Below are 23,401 nucleotides of genomic sequence, written 5' to 3' on the forward strand. Positions count from 1 at the left end.
ATAGGTTGTCAAGCCTGGGGGATGGGGAACGAAATGGTTTCATTTAGCCTCAGTTGTTTGGAGGCAGGAATAAAGTTCATGGGAATATGAAAAAAAAAAAAAAAAGAAAAGAAAATAGGTGGCAATGATCGATGTAAGTACACTGACACACATGCATGACAAAGCTGCGTGTGAAGTACAGCTTACTTGTTATATGCCAATCTAATCTTTTATATCAGTATCATTATGTAATATGGTATAAAGAGTCCTGGATGGAATATAGACCCGGGCTCTATTTTTGGCTTTGATTCTGGATAGTTCTGTGAGTTTGAACAAGTCATTTTGTTAATTTTTTTAAACTTAATTTTATTTTCAGAGAATGGTGTGACTGTTGCTGGGGCTTAGAAAATTATACCCCAAAGTAGGGTGATTTGGTATGCTGATCACTTTGTTTTTTTTTAATTTTTATTTTATTTTTAATTATTATGGGTACATGACATTGTATATATTTATAGGGTACATGTGATGTTTTGATACAGGCATACGATGTGAATTAATCAAATCAGGGTAATTGGGGTATCCATTTCCTCAGGCATTTATTGTTTGTGTTAGGGACATTCCATTCCACTCTTTTAGTTATTTTAAAGTACACCCTGACTTATTGTTGATTATAGTCACTTTGTTGTGCTATCAAACATTGTTCATTCTTTCCAACTAACTATATTTTTACACCCATTAACCGTCTCCACTTTATTCCTCCTTCCCGACTACCCTTCCCAGCTTCTGGTAACCATCATTCTATTCTCTGTCTCCATGTTATAAATTGTTTTTAATATTTAGCTCCCATATATAAATGAGAACATGTGATATTTGGCTTTCTGTGCTTAGCTTATTTCACTTAACATAATGTTCTTCAGTTGTATCCATGTTGTTGCAAAGGACTTCATTCTTTTTGTGGCTTTATAATACTCTACTGTGTATATGCACCATGATTTCTTTATCCACTCATCCATTGATGGACATCTAGGTTGATTTCAAATCTTGGCTATTGTCAATATGCTGCAATAAACATGGCAATACAGATACCTTTTCAATATATTGAATTCCCCTCCTTTGGATATATACCGAGCAGTGGGATTGTTGGGTCATGTGGTAGTTCTATCTTTAGTTTTTTGAGAAATCTTCATACTGGTTGCACAAATTTACATTCCCACCAATGGTGTATGAGGGTTTCCGTTTCTCCACATCCTCACCAGCATTCATTATTGTCTATATTTTTGATAAGAGCCTTTTTAACTGGGGTGAGATAATATGTCATTGTAGTTTTGGTTTGCATTTCTCTGATGACCAATGATGTGGAGCATTTTTTCGTATACCTATTGGCCATTTATATGTCTTCTTTTGTGAAATGTCCATTCAGATCCTTTGCCCATTTTTTAACTGGATTATTTGACTTTTTTCTATTCAGTTGTTGGAGCTCCTTATATATTCTATAATAGTTATTAACCACTTGTCAGATGGATAGTTTGCAAATATTTTCTCCCATTCTGTGGGCTGTCTCTTCACTTTGTTGACTGTGTTCTTTGCTGTGCAGAAGCTTTTTAGCTTGACGTGATCTCATTTGTTCAATTTTGCTTTGGTTGGCTGTGCTTTGGGGGTATTACTCATGAAGTTCTTGCCCAGATCAATGTCCAGAAACATTTCCCCAATGTTTTCTTTTAGTAGTTTCATAGTTTCAGGTCTTATATTTAAGTCTTTAATCCATTTTGATTTGATTTTTATATACAGCAAGAGATAAGGGTCTAGTTTCATTCTTCTGCATATGGATATCCAATTTTCCCTGCCGAACACTTCGAACAAAAGAAAATTAAAAGACCTTAGAAATTGCCTCAGAATCAAGGTTTCTATGACTTTTCCTTGTTTCTCCCTTTAAGTGCAGGGAGAGGCTCTCTCTGAAGTTCCTTTATCTGACTGAGGGAAGTTTTTTCAAAAGAAATGCTATGGTCTTGGATCCCCTCCCTGGAATCTACATTAACTAGAGAAGATTAACTCATAGCAGAAGAGGAAACTAAAAGTCTTCATATCCAGGACACCATGTCTGGATAGACTTTTCACTTGTTCTTTCAACTATTCTAAGGGCTGTTACTAAGAGACTATCTGCATAAGACAACCTGTGTTCACAGTACAGTTCCACCTCTCACCTTCCCGTAACTTGTTGCCACCTCCCCCAGAGCCCAGAGGAACTTTGTTTCAGCCTATTGTCTGCTTTCTGCCCATCCATTTCCCCTATAAATCATTTACTCTTTCTCTAATCCCTTTCCCCTTTGAAAAGGGTATTTAAACTTCAATCATATGGCCCTTCCTTGAGTCTCATATTTTGTGTGGCTCCCGCATACATGTGCATGTTAATAAATTTGTATGATTTTTCTCCCATTAATCTGTTTGCTGTCAGTTTATTTCAACAAACTCAATTATCCAGAGGGAAAGTTTAAACTTCCCTTCACTATTAAGGCAAATTATAATAAATATGACCATGGTAGATTGCCTGCCTGCCTTCCCTCCCTCCTGCCCCCTCCTTCCTTCTATACATTTTTATTTCATACAACTTATACAAACTTGATGAGTTTGGAGAATCAAACCATAATCAATGCCATAAACATATCTATCACATTCAAAAGTCTCCTCCTACCTTCTTTATTTAAAAAATTCTTTTTTTATGATGAAAATATAACATAGATCTATCTACCCTCTTACCAAATTTTTAAGTATATCGTAAAGCATTGTAACCATATTCACTGTGCTGTGTAGTTGATCTCCAGGACTTATTCATCTTGCATAACTAAAACTTTGTACTCTTTGACCATCATCTCCCTATTTCTCCCACCTGCTAATCCCTGGCAACCATTATTCTACCCTATGCTTCTATGAGTTTGACAATTTTATATTCCTCATATAAGTGGGATCACATAGTATTTGTCCTTCTGTGTCTGGCTTATTTCACTTAGCATGATGTCCTCCAGGTTCATCCATGTTGTCACAAATGACAGGATTTCCTTCTTTTTTGAAGGCTGAGTACTTGTATTAGTTTTCTATTGATCATAAAATATTACTACAAACCTAAGTGCTTAACAACACAAATTTTGGTCATAACTCCAGTAGGTTTAACTAGTTTCTCTGCTCCAGGTTCCACAAGGCTGAAATCCAGGGATTAGCCAGCCAGGGATTGTATATGAAATCCTTAGGGGAGAATCTGTTTCCAACCTCATTCATTGCTTGCAGGTGAGTACAGAATTTGGTTCTAGGCAGTGGTAGGACCGGGGTCTTCATTTCCTTCCTGGCTGCTAGGCATAGGTTGGTTATTTTCAGCTTCTAGAGGCAACCTACATTCTCTTGAATTGTGGTTCCCTTCATCTCAAAGCCACCAACAGTGGGTCAGTCTCTCTCAGGCTTCAGATCTCTCCTGCCTGTTCTGCTGCTACATCTCTCTGGCTCTAGCCAGAGACATTTTTCTGATTTTAAGCATTCAAGTGATTAGATTGGGCCCACCCAGACAATACAGGATACTCCCCATATCAATGTCTAACTTTAATCATATCTGTAAAGTGCATTTTACCATATAAGGTAACCTATTCGCAGGTTCTGGGGATTAGAGGGTGACATCTTTGGGGACCATTAGTGTGTCTATCACGCTTACCTTCTCTGAGCTGCCTCAGTTTCTTCACCTCTATAAGAGGCAGGTTGGATGAAATCAATGTTTCTCAAGGTGTGTGAAAGCATCCTTACAGAGGACTACAACCTAAGTTTAGATGAATTCTACATCTGGATCTGACACTAAATAACACTGAGTTACATGTTGAGATTGTTATTCCCATGTCAGTTGCTTTCAAGTCTTCATATTAAGGCAGAGAAAAAGTCTGTTTGGTGATAGTATTTCTTTTACTCTGCTCTTTTTGCTTATTTCCTTTCTCATTGGAGTGAGAGTTGGGAAGAGAAAGAGAAAGAGGAGAGAGAATGGGGCACAGGCCCTAAGTTTGGGAGCCAGCCAGTTAAATTTAACAATGTAATTTTGTTTTTATTGTATTTGTTTAAATTGCTACCTTCTGTTTACCACAAATTGATATTACTTTTCCATTTATGTCATTCATATAAATTTTAATTTTAAAATTAATAATGTAAAAAATAAAATGAGTCAATTTGAAGAAAAATATGAAGAAAGTAACAATTCATCAGATAAATAAACCCAATACTGTAAAGGTGGTACAAAAATGATGAAAAATTGGGACATTCTGTACTAGACAACCTCTTACTTCCCTCTGAACTCCAAAAAAGTTAATTTAATCAATAGGGAAATTGTCCAAAGCTTGGAAAAGTACTTCAAAAAGGAGCTTATCCAAATGGCCAATGAACATATGAAAAGATGCTTAGTTTTATTAATAATCAGGAAAATGTAAATTAAAACCATAATGAAATATCATTACACACCCACCAGGCTGACAAAAAATTAAAAGGTATGACAGCACCAAATGTGGCAAGAATGTAATTCAATGGGAATTCCCATTTGCTGCTGTGGGAGCATAAAGTGGTACTCTGGGGAAGAAATGTGAATGACTTTGAAAAGGACCAAAAAGATTACCATGTGCCCTGTCTAGTACACTCTTCCAGGTTATCACTGCCTTTCATTGTCTTTGAGCTATTTTACAGCTCTGTAAATTTTAGAAAACTGATAGTAATGTAAATTATTCTTGCCCATGGAAATGCAAATTATATCCAGTGGAATGGAATTATTGCCCAACATATTTTGACCAGTTTTACATCTATTTGTAAATTCTTTTTTTTTTTTTTTTTTTTTGAGACAGAGTCTCGCTTTGTTGCCCGGGCTAGAGTGAGTGCTGTGGCGTCAGCCTAGCTCACAGCAACCTCAAACTCCTGGGCTTAAGTGATCCTACTGCCTCAGCCTCCCAGGTAGCTGGGACTACAGGCATGCGCCACCATGCCCGGCTAATTTTTTCTGTATATATTTTAGTTGGCCAGATAATTTCTTTCTATTTATAGTAGAGACGGGGTCTCGCTCTTGCTCAGGCTGGTCTCGAACTCCTGACCTTGAGCGATCCACCCGCCTCGGCCTCCCAGAGTGCTAGGATTACAGGCGTGAGCCACCACGCCCGGCCATATTTGTAAATTCTTTTCACCATTTTTTCAGCCTATATATTTGTCTTTGGATTCTTTACCTCCCCCAAAGCCCCATATGCTAATATCAGCACTTGAGGGTTAGGATTTCAACATATGAATTGGGGGCGGGGGGGGGGGGCACAAACATTCAGAACATAGCACTTAGAAATTCCATTCATATATACATACTCCATAAAAACTCTTTGACACATGTATCAATAACAGAAGACATATGTAAGAATATGCAAAGAAATATTATTTGTAAAAGCCAAAAATAACTGGAAAAACCCAAATGTTTTTCAACATAATAAATTAATAAATTATGATATATTCATATGATGGAATACTATGCAATAAAAATGAATGAACTATGTACAACATGGATGAGTAAAAAGATGATATTTAATAATAAACCAATTCAGACACAAAAGAATATGTATTTATAATTCTATTTATATAAGCTTCAAAAAATAGGTAAAGCTAAACTGTAGTGTTAGGGATACATGCTTGTGTGGTAAAACTATAAAAAAAGGCAAGGTAATGAGTGCCACAAAAGTTAGGATAGTACATACTTCTGGTAGTGGGATCTGGCAGATGTGGGGTACCAGCTACATTCTATTTTGCAAGCTAGATGATAGAAACATGGGTGTTTCCTTTATTATTACTCTTTTTTTCACATATATAAACATATTTTACCCTCCCCCCAAAAATTTATGTCAATGAATCTATTATTCTGGGACCTTAGGATAAGTAAACTGTTAACTGATATGTTAGAACAAGTAAACTCAGAGACTATCCTTTGAACCCCAAAGTTGATAATGATAATTATTCCTTCATGGATGATGCACAGGGTCTAAACACAAGTTCTGCCCCAAATGGCCAGCAGTACAGAAGGTCTCATAAACACCAGTATCCCTATCTTCTCTTTTATATTAAATTATTGGATGAACAACAGAATCAGAATTACAGGAAGCCCCAGGGGCAAGTGGCAATTCTGGAGAAGGATGAAAGCCCCTCTGCAAGTTCTGGTACCAAGAAAGAAGGGGAAAAAAATCAAGGACATGATAAAGAAAAAATGAAGAGAAACTTTAGGCTTAAATTTGTTTTGTGGCCCAGATTTTGAACATATTCTACTGTTTCAGATAATTAACTTATTCTATGGCAGTAAATGATATACTATTATACATTGAATTTTCCATAACAACGTATTCTCTTCACTCTACCTTTTTACTTTTCAATTCCTATTGGTTTTGGATATTGTTTATTGGAATATCAATAGATTGACATCTTAGATATGAATGCATTTTGTAACCTGTAAATTATGATACAAGGGTTACAACATAGTGGCACCATGAATGTACCTGTTTAAATTTATCAACCCTCCTTTGGATAGTTGCATGAAGGAAATGGTTGTGGCTAGTGAAATTTAGGCAAACTTAGATTTAAAAAAAATCAAAATTACAAAATATCCTGAAATATACCTGTAGGAAAAAGATAAAGAAGGACATTTTTGCCACTAACACCCAAAAGCTAGTTACATTGTTCTGGATGTTAACATTAAATCATGTAGAGCAAATCTCTAGATCTGTTTCAGCCCAACAGTGGACAGAAACTACAAATTTCCTATAATCTGGAATTTCCATTATTTCTTTAGCTTAAACTGTGCTAGGAAAATTAATAATTAAACAATCCACAGGATAAATGAATAGCTCCACTTGAAAAACCACAAAGTGGGATGTCAGTGTAACGAGATTATATCCAGAACAAAGAACTATCTCTCTGTAAATGACCATTTATCATCCCTATAAAATTAGTCTCCTATAGGAATGAACACCAAATTCTAAAACAGAAATTGTTCAGGATAATTTCTTAATTAGGGTGCCTAGAAATCTTAAACCACCATGACAATAAGCTTTACTTTGCCTTAGAGAACTGCTAATATTTTTTCAAAGAGATCTTTGTTTAGCTGTGTCACCTCCTACTACGATTACTATACTGAACCCATGACTGATACGGCTGCTACTACGAAATGTCACAGTTCTTGTTTATTGACCACTTACAATATTCTAAGCTTTATATGTGTAGGCTTGAACCAAGCAGATGAGACATTTACAGCTGTATCACCTCTCAGAGTTAGTTGCTAATAGTTGCATGTAAGTTGAAAATTGAATACATGCAAAATTATCCTTGAAATATTCTTTAAATCACCCATTTAATATAGGTAGTATTTTTGTCCACTGAACCATCTTTTAATAAGTCAACAAAGCCAGTTTTTCTCTGCAGCTTTAGAACTGGTCACTCTTTGGTTACATGAGGTAGTAAGATAATTTGATGCACCATATATACAAGTTAAATGTAAATATGATGTGGTCTCTATTTTTTAAAACATACAGTACTGTTTTATAAGTAGTGAAATAAATTCAACCCTTTCTCTTTACACTGCATTCTCTCTGTAAAATATAATTCTTATTAGGAATCAATTAATTTATGTTTTAGGGAATTTGTTAAGCTTACATGTATGTATTTAAAAGTGAAGAGCACTCACACCCCTATCATGCAAGGGCTGGAATGGCTGACTTGATAGCTTACTTGATGACTCAAGTCAAGATCTCAGGCATTAATTTAGATGGCTGGAGACTTGGGGATTTAAACCAGTGATTAATGAGTCTTTAAACGACTGGCTGCTTATGTGTAACTCCCAAGCTCAGTATTATCTTATTTATTTTTAAACACACCTCAACCAAACAGTAAATGTTGCACAGAAGGCTTTGTAAAGAGAAAAATCACACTCACGGAACATTTAGGATATTGATTATCCATTTCTATCCCAATGTTCTCATAATAATTATTTAGTGATGTTTTAAAAGGTACAAGATCGTGCATGCTTTGCAGACAATGACTTTGGATACATTTCAGTCCACAAAGAAACCTCCAAGTTCTGTTTTCCTCAAGACTAACAGGAAAGAAAAGGCTTAAAGGAGTCCAACTAGGGAAAGAAGAGATCAAACTCTCACTCTTTGCTGATGATATGATGTTATATCTGGAAAACCCCAAGAATTCAACCAAGAGACTCCTGGAATTGATTAACAAATACAGCAAAGTCTCAGGTTACAAAATCAATACACACAAATCAGAGGCATTCATATATACCAATAACAGTCAATTGAAGAACCAAATTAAAGACTCAATACCCTTCAAAATAGCAACAAAGAAAATAAAATATCTACGAATATATTTAACTAAAGTGGTAAAGGACTTCTATAGGGAAAACTATGAAACACTGAGGAAGGAAATAGCAGAACTTGTAAATAGGTGGAAAACCATACCATGCTCGTGGATCGGAAGAATCAACATTGTTAAAATGTCTATACTACCCAAAGTGATTTACAGATTCAATGCAATACCTATTAAACTACCAACATCATTTTTCACAGATATAGAAAAAATAATTATACACTTTGTATGGAATCAGAGAAGACCCCGTATAGCAAAAGCAATTTTAAGCAATAAAAACAAAATGGGAGGTATTAATATGCCAGACTTCAAACTATACTACAAGGCAGTGGTTCTTAAAACTGCCTGGTATTGGCACAAGTGCAGGGACACAGACCAGTGGAACACAACAGAAAATCCAAATATAAAACCATCCTTATATAGACATCTAATCTTTGACAAAGCAGACAAAAACATACTCTGGGGACAAGAATCCCTATTCAATAAATGGTGCCGGGAAAATTGGATAGCCACGTGTAGAAGACTGAAACAGGACCCACAGCTTTCACCTCTCACAAAAATCAAATCACGGTGGATAACAGACTTAAACCTTAGGTGTGAAACGATTAGAATTCTAGAAGAAAATGTAGGAAAGACTCTTACAGACATTGGCCTAGGCAAAGAATTTATGAAGAAGACCCCTAAGGTAACCACAGCAACAACAAAAATAAATGAATGGGACCTGATTAAATTAAAAAGCTTCTGCACAGCCAAAGAAACAGTCACGAGAATAAACAGACCACCTACAGAATGGGAAAAAATTTTCGCATACTACACATCAGATAAAGGACTGATAACAAGAATCTATTTAGAACTCAGGAAAATCAGCAAGAAAAAATCAAACAACCCTATCAAGAAGTGGGCAAACGACATGAATAGAAATTTTTCAAAAGAAGATATAAGAATGGCTAACAAACATGAAAAAATTCTCAACATCCCTAATCATCAGAGAAATGCAAATCAAAACCACAATGAGATATCACTTAACCCCAGTGAGAATGGCCTTTATCAAAAAAATCCCAAAACAACACATGTTGGCGTGGATGCGGAGAGACAGGAACACTCATACACTGCTGGTGGGACTGCGTTTGCAGTAGTGCAACCCCTGTGGAAAGCAATGTGGAGATACCTTAAACAGATTCAAATAGACCTACCATTCGATCCAGCAATCCCATTATTGGGCATCTACCCAAAGGAACATAAGTCATTCTATGACAAAGACACCTGTACCCGAATGTTTATAGCAGCACAATTCACCATCGCAAGGATGTGGAAACAACCCAAATGCCCATCAATTCATGATTGGATTAGTAAATTATGGTATATGTATGCCATGGAATATTACTCAGCTATAAGAAATAACAGTGATATGACATCTCTTTGGTTCTCCTGGAGAAAGTTGGAACCCATTCTATTAAGTGAAGTATCCCAAGAATGGAAAAACAAGCATCACATGTACTCACCAGAAAATTGGTTTCCCTGATCATCACCTAAATTCACATCTGGGAATGATACCAATCGGATATCAGACTGAGGTGGGGGGTGGGGGGAGGGGATGGGTGTATGCCTACATGATGAGTGCAATGCGCACTGTCTGGGGAATGGACACGCCTGGAGCTCTGACTTGGGGGGACAGGCGGTACATGGGCAATGTATGTAACCTGAACTTTTGTACCCCCCATAATAAGCTGAAATAAAAAAAAATAAAAAAAATAAATACCAAGTAATGTTCTCTGTTCTTGCCATATTGTTAGTCTTACTTGTGCTTCTTCATCTTAGTCTTAGTTTTGACCAAAGGCTTTCTTCGAACCACAACATCTTTGAAGTATTCTCCTATTTAGTAATACTTAGAGCAACTGAGATTTATGGCATAATTTTAACTTTTCAAACAGTTCTACAAGAGTACCCACTTTACCCTCTCTGCAGTCAGAAATGATTTTCCTTATTTTATTGATGCAAAACATGATTAGACAGAGATCTCGTGGCATATTTAAGGTTCTACAGCTGTCCAGCACCTGTCAGGAACCAGGACCCAAATTCAGCTTCTAATTCTGTGCTCCTTCAGCCAAGCTAAGCCCTGGTACTAACTGGTTGAAAAGTTCATCTCTGAGTTTCTAGAGTTGTCAAAAAAAAAAAAATCTCAAAAGATATTCCATACTCATCCAATAGCCTACTGGACATCTCTATTTGGTGAATAAACATCTTACTTTTTTATTGTTGTTCATTATAGCTTCTAAAATACAGGCTTACTGAGGTATAACTGACTGACTGCGCACCTTTAAAGTGTTCAGGGTGATGAATCTTAGCCTGTGTAAACATTCATGAAACCAACAGCATAATTAAGATAATGAACATATCCATAACTCCCCAAAGTTTCCTTGTGGACTGTTGCAATTCATCTTACATACCCTGAATAGAACTTTTTATTTTAAACTCTAAACATGTTTCTGCCTTAGGTATCCCTATTGTAACAGATAGGACTGCCATCCACCCTGTTACTAAACCCAATGCTCTGCTCCTCCATACATGCTGTCTATCAGCAAGCTCCAGATACCCTGAATCTGCACACTTCTCTTCACCTCTCTGGCCACCTCCCTAGTCCAGGTCACCTGGTCTCCAATGTAGCTGCATAACCAGTCTGCATGTAGCCACTGTTGCTGGACATAACACAGTCTTGATGTAGTGGCTAAATTGATCTGTTAAAAATACAAATCCAGTGAAGTCACTCCCTTGCCTTAAAGCCTCCCAATGGCTTTCCACTGCCCTTAGAGTACAACGCATACTCCTCACCATGCCTTACAAGGTCAGCTGTAATCAGCGGCTACCAACCTCTTTGATGCCATCCCCTTCCACTCTACTATTTCCTCCACTCTTCCACTCGCTACACTCCAACATTTCTGGCTTTTTTTCAGTTTCCAGAACAAGAAAAGCATATTCCTGCCATCATGGCTTTGCATCTGCATTTGTCTCTTCCTGGAACACTCATTCTCCAGTTCTACGTGGCTGGCTCCTTGTCATTCTCCTCTCAGCTCAAATGTCATCTCTTTGGAAAGAGTCTTCTCAGACCTCACCATCTCTACTCCCCGTCTCCAAGTTATTCCCCTGTTCTATTTTTTCATGGCACTTCTAGTGTTTGGAATTATTTATTTATATTTCTAGAGTTTTATTATCTAGTTTCTTCCACTGGAATGTAATCTTGAGAACTCTTGTTCACTCTATTCTTCCATACCAGCTTTCCATGCGTCATCTCATTCCATCTTCCTAATGCCTCTATGAGAAAAGACCATTATCACATCACTGTTTTAAGTCAAGGAAACTGAGGCTCAGAGAGTGTAATTAATTTGCTCAAGATCATACGGCTAAGAAATAGTGAACCCAAGTAGCCTTACTTTAACCTCTCTGCATGCTGCCCAAACAAATGAATTTATCTACTCACTCTTGTATTAAACAATACTCATGACACCTGGGTTCAAATCCTGACTGGGTAGCTCTGAATAAGTGGCGAACTTAACCGCTCTAATTTGGCTTCCTCATCTGAAAAATAGGGGTAATACAGAACATAACTCAGGCAATAATCATGAAGGTAAATTAATGCAAGTCAGTGCTTCTCAAAGGGTGGTCTTTTGACCAGCAGTATCAGCATCACCTGGAAAGTTGTAAAATAAATAAATGCAAATTTTTAGCCCTACTATATAGCCACTGAATCAGAAACTCTAGGGGTGGGACCCAGAAACCTGTATTTTAATTCATCTTCTGCACACTAAACTTGGAGAAACACTGGTAGGTAAACCTTTCAGTGTCTGGCATAGAATAAGTGAAAAAAACAAAGGCTACACAGCCAGGTAAACAGTCCAACAATGTTCTCACTGGGGACATTACTGACATGTTAACAGGACACCTTCTTGTTATATAGGACTATTCCTCACATTTCAACATGTTTAGCATTCTTGGGCCCTATATACTAAGTACCAGTTCAACTCCTCCAAATTTTGTGACAGAAAAAACATACCTTCCATGCATATCCAAAAACCACCTGTTGCGGGTAGGAGACTTAGTACTATCCCCAGGTAAGAACCATAGTTCACTAATAAGAATGGTTCTCCAGTATGTTTTCTTGTTCAGGTTACAAATGGACTACTGTAAAAGGGAGATGTGGGTATGAACTGGTAGAAGTCTGAGTGGAAATGTAACACTGATATCTTGGATCTCCTGAATTTATCTGTAAGAAGGGTCATTTTAACAGGCTCTGTAGGGAATGCAGAGATGAGTCAGAAATTGTTTTGCAGTAGAATTGGAGGAAGTGAAGTAACTGCAAAAATAATTATATCGTATGGAATAGTGAATGTCTCTAAGAGATACCAACTAATATTGGAGCTCTGAAAGAGTGATGATGAACAGGGAAGTAGCACAGACTGCTTGATGAAGGCAGTATTTGAGATCATACATAAATGCCTTTGGCTAAAATACTTGGTATTTCCTCAGTTTGAGTGGAAATGAGTAATGATATTCAGTCCATTTTATGGATAAGAGTAGCACATATGTATGTGGATGAAGTGAGAGATAGGAAGATTTGAAATAATTATGAGTGAAAGAAACCCTTACAGAACAGTATTGCCCGATAAAAACCAATGGACAAAGGTTTTGAAAATGTTAGCAGCATCCTAACATTCCTATTGTTTTGAGCAAATCCTTATTGATAGAGATCTCCAGGACTGCTTATCAATCAGTGAGAAGTTCCTATAGCTGATAAACGAATGCTGCCTCTCTCATCAGGGATGGCAACAGATGCTCTCATAGAATCTTAGAAGTGCTGATAGACAAGTCAAATTATTTTCAACTTTGAAAATTCTCATGCTGCCCCTGGTTCTGATATCACTGCAGAAATCCTGGAGAAAGAGGTGGTGGGATGTGAGGAATGAAGTTACTCTGCCATGCTCTTTGGGATGCTTTGGGATCTACTTCAGGCTGGCTTGGCAAACATCTTGAATGCCAACTATAATCGATTGTTAATGGCTGTAGAGCATAGTGAGTCCACAGTTAACAAGAAAGAATGCCATAATTAATTAGTAATATCTACCTTGAAAAAGTGTTAATTTATGATAGGTAATAGTTTCTATGTAGTGGTAAAAGGTTTCTTATACTGTTCTGGAGGGGATATAATTTGGTCAACAGTGTAACTGAATTTGTAGTATATTGGGGGTACTTGATATTGGAATTTTGCTGAAATATTTATTTCTATTTAGATTCATAGATCTCCAAAACAGTCTTGATTACCCCTTTTCACGTCATTCTGAATCAGGCCGCAAGTAATAAGTTATACCTTACGTTCATTCATTTGTTCATTCATTCAGCCAGTCAGCCATTGTCCTGGTTATCTCTTGTTGTGTAACTATCACTCCAAAACTTGGTGGACTGAAACAACAACAATCATTTCATCATTTCTTCTAGTTTCTGCGGGTCAGGAATTTTGGAAGGGCTCAGCTGGGTGGTTCCAGCTCAGGGGCTCTCATGTGGTTTCAAGTCAGATGGTGGCTGACAGAATGTGGGGCTGAAACAGCAGGGGCTGGGTGGGCATCTCACTCTCTTCATGTAGTTCCAGGGCCTCTCTACATGGGTTCATTTGGACTCCAAAGGCAAGATGTACCACCTTTTATGATCCAGCCTCTGAAGTTATACAGTGTAGGTTGAGCATTCCTAATCTGGAAATATGAAATTTTAAATGCTCCAAAATCTGAAACTTTTTGAGAGCAGCCTGCCATCACAAGTGGAAAATTCCACACCTGACTGCATGTGACGAGTCACAGTCAAAACACAGAAGCACAACATGCAGTCTTCCCAAGCAAAAAAAGACCCTCCAAACGTCCTTCAGCTACAATATGCCTTTTCTGCACACACCCAGATTCCTCCATGCAAGCAGCCCTAGATTGTCTACATGGGTGGCTTAGATAGTGACACTTTTGCTTTCTGATGGCTCAATATACACAAACTTTGTTTCATACACAAAAGTATTAAAAATAGTGTATAAACATGCCTTTAGGCTATATGTATAAGGAGCATATGGAACATAAATCAATTTCATGTTTAGACTCGGGCCTCATCCCTAAGATATCTCATTATGCATACAAAAATATTCCAAAATTGACAAAAATATAAAATCTGAAACACTCTAGTCCCAAGCCTTTTGGATAAGAAATACTCAGCTTGTATCATTTCTACCATGTACTACTGGTTACAAGCTAGTCAAAAGTCCACTGACCCAGTTTAAAGGGGTAAGAATTAGTCTCCACCTCTTTATGGGGATGTAACCAGGTTTTAGAAAAACATATGGGATCAGAGATATTGCTGCCATCTTGGAAAATGTGATCATCCACAGTTACAAAGACAGGGTGTCCCAAAAGTCGCCACACATAGAGAAAACTTTTGGGACACCCTGTATTTATTGAGAACCTACTACTTGCCAGGCTACATACACACAGGGAATACAGTGAAGAGGAGAGACAAAGTCCTTGCTCCTATGGGACATATATTCTACTAGGATGAGTGAAGAGACAAACAATAAGTAAATAAATAAGGTAATGTTGGGTTGTGATTCTATGAAGAATATTAAACAAAGTATAGTAACTGGGGTTTGGGGAGCTTCTTTAGATAAAGATAAGCAGAGAACTTAATAATGAGACGAAAACAGCCACTTGGAGATCAGCAGGGAACGGAGTTCTAGGTAGATGGAAAAGCAAATGCATAGCATACCAGGTAGGAATGAGGTTGGCATGTTTAAGAAACAGCAAAAGGCCTGGTAGCTGAAGCACAATGAGCAAGGAGGAAAGTGGCATGAGAGGTAATCTGAGGAGTAGGCTGGGGACAGACTATGGAGAGTTTTGGGGCTAAGATAAGAAGCATGGATTTTGCTTCAGCCCTCCTCAAAGTTCTACAAGGGGAGGCACTTACTCAGCTCATTCACTATTAGAACTCTGCCTGATACATACCTGGCACTCACCTGAGCTCTGCTGAATACAGGATGAATGAATGAACACTAAACCTTAAGTCACCACCTGTCCACATCCCAAGGCAAGCTCCACATGGTGAGGACATGTTCCATGGTGACACAGTGGTTGAGATCTTACTTTAAATCTTTAGTTTAAGACTGGCTGGGCTACTAAACTGCATCTATTATCACCTAAATGAAGACACATAATAGGGAGCTAATTATAATGTGTCTTGCCCTGCTCTTGAATAATTAAATGTTTTATTGTGATGTTACAATTTGAATTTATTATCCTTTGCTGGGGAACAAAATTAAACATAATGAGGGCTGTTAGTCTCCTCTCAGTTCTGCCTGTATCCTGTACCTTATATCATTTTTACCACTTTGATTAATGGGTTTAATTTACTTTGACTGGGATACGTAGGAATCAGTAGAAGGGGGAAGGTGAGACTGTTAAAATCCTTTTAATTAGACTAATAATGCCAAATCTGCATGTGTTAACAAGGGTACACTATTAATTAGCTTTTGTAGGTGGTTTCTGGAAAGGCAGCAGAGTAGCTTTGAAATATCCTTCGTGATACCAGATCTATTAAGTTGACAGGCAGAGCATGACATTACATATTCCCCCAAATGAAGAGTCTTTAATCTCTCAAAGTGTAAAGAATCTCACAGGATAGATGGACATGTCCCCAGCTTGTGTGGGACATCTTTTGTTTTCCTCTCCAGGTTCACTCTTGCCTCTTCCTAGCCCTGCTGTCTGCCCTAGTCCTGACGTTCAGGAATCACATGGGCAGGGCTTCCCTGCGACCTGCTTGCTGGTTGGATATGGCCAAGGAAAGCCCCAGGAGGAGATCGGGGTATCTACTCTTTGGCTTTCCCCCTTTGAGATCACCAGATATATCTCTGAAGCTGGCTATGTCCCTTGACCCAAGGCCATTGTTCTTCAAGACAACTTTCTCTACACAACTCTTTCCCTCTGGGTTCTGCTAACACCTCTCTATTTTTGTCCCCTTCAGGCCAGGGGGAGATATTAGCTCCCTCTCCATGACTTGGCTCAGGTCCTTGCACACTCTCCTGTGGCTCTCCCACCCTCTGTCTGCACCTTTGTAATAGTTTCTTTGAAAACAAACCTTTCTTGAAACAGCCTTCTTTGAGTTTGCTGTTTCTTGTTGGGACCCTGATGGATGCCCCCTTGCTAATGCCAACATTTGAGTTAGCTTATTACATTTTAATTCTCTATGAGTTTCATTAAGATTAACTGCATAATTTGAATAGGTTTCCATGTTCTGTTTCTGAGATGAGATTGGATTATATTTAAAGAGATGCATTTTCATATGTAAGCTTTCTCTATACCAATATTTGTTTTAATAAGAAATCAAGAATATCTTTGGCAAAAGCTAAAACAGAGCCAGGCACGGTGGCTCATGCCTGTAATCCCAGCACTTTGGGGGAACTGAGGTGGGAAAATCACTTCAGGCCAGGAGTTTGAGACTAGCTTGAGCAATGCAGCAAGACCCTGTCTCTAAAAATTTTTTTAGAAATTAGCTGGGTATGGTGTGGTGGCTCACACCTGTAGTCCCAGCTACTTGAGAGTCTGAGGTGGGAGGCTCCCTTGAGCCCAGGAGTTTGAAGCTGCAGTGAGCTATAACCATGCCACTGCACTCCAGCCTGGGTTTCTTGATTTATTTTTCTTTTTTATAATTTCAGTAGGTTTAGGGGTACAAGTGTTTTTTGGTTACATGGATGAATTGTATAGTGGTGATGTCTGGGCTTTTAGTGTACCCATCACCTTAATAGTGTACATTGTACCCAATAGGTAATTTTTCTTCCCTCATCCCCCTTTCGCCCTCTCCTTCTGAGTCTCCAATGTCCATTGTACCACTCTGTGCACCCCTGTGTACCTGCAGCTTAGCTCCTACTTATAACTGAGAACATGTGGTATTTGTTTTTCCACTCCTGAGATACTTTACTTAGGATAATGGACTCCAGTCCCATCCAAGTTACTGCAAAAGACATTATTAATATTTCATTCCTCTTTATGGATGAGTAGTATTCCATAGTGTATATATACCACATTTTCTTTATTCACTGATCGGTTGATGGACACTTAGGTTGACTTCATATCTTTGTAATTGTGAATTGTGCTGTGATAAACATAAAAATGCAAGTATCTTTTTGATATTATGACTTCCTCCCTCTTGGGTAGATATCCAGTAATGGGATTGCTGGATTGAATGGTAGATCTATTTTTAGTTCTTTGTGAAATCTCCATACTGTTTTCCATAAAGGTTGTACTAATTTACATTGCCATTAACAGCGCATAAGCATTTCCTTTTCACTGCATCTAGACCAACATCTATTGCTTTTTTTACTTTTCATGTGACCGTTCTGACAGGGGTAAGGTGGTATTCCACTGCGGTCTTAATTTGCATTTCCTTGATGATTAGTGATGTTGAGAATTTTTGATATTTGGCCATTTGTCTATCTTCTTTTGAAAAATGTCTCATCATGTCTTTCGCCCATTTTTAATGGGATTATTTGGTTTATTTTCTTGCTTATTTGTTTGAGTTTCTTGTAGATTCTGGATATTAGTCTTTTGTCAAATGTATTGTTTGTGAATATTTTTTCCCATTCTCTAGGTTGTCTATTTACTCTGTTGCTTATTTCTTTTGCTGTGCAAAAGGTTTTTAGATTGAACTACATTTATTTTTGTCAAAAAAATCATTTTTTTTAAATAAAAATTTTCTAAATTATATTAAATAAATATCTCATTCAATCAACAAATTTGCTCTTGGGTCATTTTTAAAATGCCACATCAGGAATTCACTATAGAGGAGTGCATAGGCTTGAATGTTTATGTGAAGGAGATATTAGAAATTTATATTAATATAAAAACATGTGCTTTATGTATATGTACATAAAAAGTACTTCATGGTCTTCAAAGCTCCAATTATTTGAGTATAAGCATGTGCTGAAGCTTCTCAGCAGTAATTTTTGACAGTTAGTCACAATTTTCTTTTTAAGTTTGCCAGAATGAGGCTGGCACCTGGATCTCTATGGGGAGAGTCACTGGGCCTTAGTCTCCTTCTCCTGCCTCCCACTTCCATTCCCACACACCTTCTCCTACCCCTAGGAGGTTTCAGTATGTTCTGAGTATCTCAGTTGGGGGGAGATGGAGCCTGCTAGCTTACCCTGTATCCACTCTGCAATGGGACTGGCTGCATAATTAGTTTCGGCCACTGAGATAGGAGCAGTTGCTGCAGAGGGTTCCTGGAAAATGTGCTTTTGAAATGTACCCTTTCCCTTTGCCTTCCTACTTTCCACCTGGAAATTGGATGCAATAATTGGAGCTCCAGGAAGCATTTCACAATCATGGCCTTGAGAATGGATGTTATATCCTAAAATAGATTGGGCAGAAAAATAGAAAAGTGCCGGATGCTAATGGTGTCATGAACCTACAGCAGTGGCCCCAGATAACCTACCACTGGTCTTTATGCATGGGAGGGAAAAATAAACATCTTTTCTATTTAACCCACTGTGACCTGTCACTTAATGAAATCTCTAAATGATGCCCAGAGTAAACTACTGTGGGCACCATTTGTGCCACACTCATGAGGACATTGGTTTGTTTCATGATTAAGGAAAATTTCTGAAATGTAGGCTTAGGACAGGTTCCACTCCTAAAATCTGAAATGGGATTAGGATGTAGACACAACCTTGGTTTTCTACCTTAACTTTTGTTCCAACCAGACTTGAAAATTCATCAGTTCCCAGCAGAACCCCCAAAGAATTTCTGTGCCAAGCCCCTTCTCCAGATTCTTGATGAAATTTTTTAACCTAATTGTTCTTTCATACAATTTTTCATTTTTTCGGTAGTCTTATTAAATATGACATCGTATGTTGAATTATTTATAGATATTATTTTTAATGACTTGATGAGATTTACATTCTTCCCTGTTAGATTGTGAATCCAGGAGGCAGGGGACTGTGTGCTTTGTTTCCCATGTACCCAGTACAGTGGCCTCAACAGACGTACGTTGAGACAGTAAATGAATAAAGAGGAGATAAATTAACAAATAAACCAAAATTACTTGGAACATAAAGACTTTAAAAATGTTGAAGTGATAATAGAATTTAATTTTGACTAAGAAGGGAAGTGATGAAAACGGAGCACGCGGAACAGGCTGCTAACTGGACCCTGTGTGTGTGTGTGTGTGTGTGTGTGTGTGTGTGTATGTGTGAAGGGGAGGAGGCAGGAGTTTTTAGACCAAGAGACAAAGTCTATGAGCTCTATTTTCTCTTGTTCCTGAAGCCAAACTGCGACAAAGACTCCAAGCCAGGAGGAATGGCCTCAACAACCCAAGACAATCTCTAAATTCCGGTCAAGAGTAGTTAGACTCATCAATGACATATATACACACAAAAATTCCTTCAATCAACAAACAATTCTAGTCAGCATGTACTGATAGTGGAGAAAACTGGACAACAATAAATCATTTCACAACTATGCCCTCTACCATGGACCCTCATCTCTCCTCTGCCGGGATTTTCAAGTTCCCTTCCTCAAGCATTTCCCAAAGCAAGGGCCAAAACACATCTGGAGAGTGTCTCCTAGGTTTGACAGTTGTGCTTTTAAGCATTTTTGCCCTTCCAGTTTCTTGCTCCACTAGCTCACTTATGAGAAGCATTGTGTAATCCATCTGACCCCAAGCCAAGGACACAGGCCGCAGAGGCCTTGGCTAATGTGGGAACAAAGCTTTCAGCTTTGTGGGGCTCAGTCTGCTGAGCTAAGCAGCTTCCTAGGACTGTTAGCGGGTTGGCGTTACTCGTGTGCAGTTGTTCTATTATATTCTTTTCCTACGAGTTGGATGAGCCTTTGTAGGTTAAGCAGTTATTTGTACTTCCTCAGTTCCACATGGACTTTTATAACTTATCACCAAAATGTGTTTCACATTGAACAGAGATTTACAAGGCTCTATATGGCGATGAATGGTTTCCTCTTGCCTAGAAGTCTGAACCACTCTGATTCATGTGAATCTGCTTTGCTATCACGTAATGAAATAAAATGTACAATTGATCAGACTTTTTTTTCTTGAAGGAGCAACTTTGCCCATATCCATTCTTTTGGAGGGTGCCAGGCAGTGAGCAGGCTGGCTATAGATGCTGTCAGGTAGACGGCAACGTGTGGAGGGCACTGAGTTAAAATCGAAGATAACGGTGTTCTAGGGCTTGCTCTCATCACCCACTTTCACGAAGATGAGGTAGTGCTCAAGCAAATCCTCTCTGGAGAAATCTTTCCTGAGCTTTCTCCTCCCTGCTCTCCCCCCATTCTGGGTTTGATACATTTCCCCTCTGCTCTTGTAGTACCCTGAACTTTATGAAGTACTTGGAACAAGGTCAGAGTGCACCCACACAAGAAAGTAAAGATGTAAAGCACCTCGATGTACCAAAAAAGGTATTTCTCATCATTTCCAGCTTCAAGTATCATGTTTCATGTCAATACAATCCCACTGAGGTAGCTATCTTTTGGGTATTGAAACCTCTCTGGATTCTCCTCTCTAGGCTCTTGCAGGTCAGGCAAGGCACCATCCCAACATAGGGGGAAGGCTGTCCAAGTGCTTCTGGTTCCTGTGCTATCCTTGTTCCTCCCTAGCCTCCAGGGAGATATCCCTTGCTCCACGGGTCCCTGGCCATCCTATACTGGCATCTGGGGAGGTATGCCTGGCCCTGCCTGTTCTTTGGGATGGGGTGCTGGCTCTCACTGCTGAAGTCCAAGGTCTCCCTCCCCCAGTCTTCACCTGATGTTATTAAACTCAGCAAAGGTGACTGGAATTTTATGTGACACCTGTGAACATGGTAATGAATTTAAATACTCTTTTCTTCTGATATAGAAATGCTTTTAACATTCAAAAGAAGATGGTTCCTTATATGCTTTGCCTTTTCAATGACCATCAACAATTCACAGCTGCAGATTCTATGTCTGCATAGCAACAGATTCAATCTGCTTATACCTTGTGAATTATGAATTTACTCATGACCAACTAACTGTTGTTGTCTCAAAAGTTTGACCATTAGATTCATTAAATGCTGTACTTGGGAGGAACAAGACTGGTAACTTCGTTTCAATGAGGTGTTTAAAATACTTAAACATATTATAATAATATTTATTAGTAAACATAAGAGTATATTCTGCTCTAAGTATAGGTAGGTATTATTGTTGTTGTTTTTAATTAGATTAGGACTTCAAAAGAAAACCAGGAAGAACTTTAAGGACTGTTTTTAATCAACTTATTTTACAAAGAAAAATAGATTTCATTTACATAATCAACCATGAATATTTAACTATGTATTTCTACATTATGAAGAAAATATTTACCCTGAGGCAGGGGAAGTATTAATAGAATCCCAACTTAGTACATATTGAATGCTGCATCCTGGACTACTGCACAAAGATTGACATATGCATTGGAATTATTCATGTCGCTTGTATACTTTGGGGGATGAACACCTTGAAGACAAACTTGGAATTTCAGTAAGTCAAATCCTGATTATTATTTTTTGCAGTAATTGAAGGCAGAGGGGTGAATAATCTAAACCAGCCGATAATCTAAAATAACTTAAATTTAACTGTAGAATATGTTATATATCTACCCCCTCCAGGTTTATATAATTATGTTTTACCTAATTCATATTTAAATTGACTTGAATACTTATTAGTGAGGGGCAAGCTAAATTATCAGGCAAAAAGGAGATTGGAACAAAATACAACAGGCAAAGTAGATTCAAAATCAAGACATAATTTCCTTTTCTGTTACTTTTTAACTTCTAGGCAGCCTAATAAAGAACCACATTTGTCACATTGTTCTCAGAGAATGTCTTTTTCTTTTTTCAGATGAAAGCAACTCATAGATGCTAAAAGTCACAAAATGCAGCCAAATATGAGCTTTTATTTCACCAGTCCATACCCATAATTAGTCTACCAATTTGTCCCATATTCTAATCAGACTTGGTAATTTGAACTTGCCCCAAATGACCTATAGCTTCCCAACTTTGCGTTATACGGTTTTCTTTGCCAGACACAGTTTCTCTGCATGATCCGAGTCAGGAGGGTGTGGTAGAAATGGCTTCTGGGGTTTGGAGCTCAATAAGGATGATGACAGATAAATAAATAAGTAATTCACAAAAAATATAACCCTTCAATAATTGCCAATAATAACTGTACCCCCCTCTGGGACAGTCATTGTGTGCATGCTTTACACGCGTTACAGCCTAACCCATGCATTACTTTGCATTGTGTTGAGGTTTGGAAACTGTCAGAAATATTTAAGGCCCTGCAGAGGAAACACAAACTGAGCTCATGTCTCAAACACCAGAAAGTACTCTACAGTCTTATGTTTTGGGAAATCAAAGACTCAGAGTAAGGCAGGAAAAAAGAGAAATAATAATTTTAAGAAAAAGAACTAGGCAAATCATTTACCTTAAGTGAATAAATAAGGTGCAATTTATAAGCTATCAGTATCTCCTACTTTAGCCTTGTTTTATGACTTCACGAGAGCACTAAAGCATCTTACACAAACCTTGGAGTCAACACAAGCCTTGGGATTAAGGGTTACAACACTTCAGATGAATTAAGACCAGCTCTGTGGTACAATTGACAATAAAGTCCTTATTTCTATATCTTAAATATTGGAAAACACAACAGATAGGATCTGGAACTTATAGGAAAAGACAGCACATAGTCACACTGAATTTTGCTAGAGATCATTGCAACTTGTTCTAACTTTGAACCACCACAATGTTCTGCTAAATCTTCTACCATGAAATTTCTTTCTGCTTTATAGGGTACACTTTGCATGCTTGTCTTAATCTCTCTGCTAAACCCTAAGGAATCTACAGTAAGGGTTGTGGGGTTTTTCCCCTTGAAAAAAATACTGCCACAGCATTTAGTCCAGTGCCCCCCATATGACTGAATTTCAGAACTATTTCTTGAATTGACTT

This window comes from Eulemur rufifrons, chromosome 7, assembly GCF_041146395.1.
Source record: "Eulemur rufifrons isolate Redbay chromosome 7, OSU_ERuf_1, whole genome shotgun sequence".
Classification (NCBI taxonomy): domain Eukaryota; kingdom Metazoa; phylum Chordata; class Mammalia; order Primates; family Lemuridae; genus Eulemur; species Eulemur rufifrons.